The sequence below is a fragment of the Lipotes vexillifer genome, unplaced genomic scaffold (genome assembly GCF_000442215.2).
Source record: "Lipotes vexillifer unplaced genomic scaffold, Lipotes_vexillifer_v1.1 scaffold1540, whole genome shotgun sequence".
Lineage (NCBI taxonomy): Eukaryota > Metazoa > Chordata > Mammalia > Artiodactyla > Lipotidae > Lipotes > Lipotes vexillifer.
This window is the reverse complement of record NW_006787143.1, coordinates 476,326-477,061: the sequence shown is the minus strand read 5'-3', so window position 1 is coordinate 477,061 and position 736 is coordinate 476,326. Positions and strand designations below refer to the sequence as shown.

Sequence of the window (736 nt, the reverse complement as noted above, 5' to 3'; positions counted from 1 at the left end):
CTGTCATGCACCGTGGACATGAACGTGGCTGGAGTCTGACTAAATGGACAGAAAGTCTTGTTGAAACTGTACTGAGCATCTACCACCCTGTTTACATCAGTAACAGAAGACCTCTCTCATGCCACTGTAATTAAATGTAAAAAACCACTCGAAGGAAGTGGAAACAACTGATGGAGCCCCACGTACCAAACTGGCTTCATTTGGGGGGAATATCTGGGAAGAGTTTGGGAGGCGTACATGCAATAGACAAAGGATGCGTGGAGGAGAAAAAACTAGATTGTATTGAAAAGGGCGCAGCTGGGGCTGTATCCTGAAGACCTTCATGGATGTGCCAGCTCTGTTGTATCTCTTGCTGACTTTGATAGCGGCCTCTGTTGGCAAATCAAATGTTCCTGGATTCCTTTACTTCACTAAGCCCTGTCCGGTGCCATTGCTGACTGAAAGGACCTCAGAGGCTTCAGATACATAAGTCAGCAAAGTACACAGAGAATAATGGTCTCAGAATAAGCTTCTGGATCATTGTTGTTTAAAACATGTCGATGGAACTTTGAAGTGTTATGGATAGCCCAAGTCAGCCCTAAATTGTGATTTATTCAGCATCGGCAATTATTAATTTGTAATAATCATCACTTTCTCTAGTGTAAATCATATTAACCTTTCTTTGAGCTCTTAAATCTAGTTTTGTAATACATCAAACTAAATGTAAAGACTAGCGTGGCAACCCCTCGAATGGCGG

General features: G+C 42.5%; 1 protein-coding gene across 1 annotated transcript in view; it reads left to right on the top strand.

Moving 5' to 3' along the window:
• The window catches only part of PARD3B (par-3 family cell polarity regulator beta), a gene marked incomplete at its 3' end in the record, with an annotated part of 751,281 nt that overhangs the window by 279,702 nt on the left and 470,843 nt on the right, over positions 1–736 (top strand). The gene's annotated exons all lie outside the window — the stretch shown is intronic.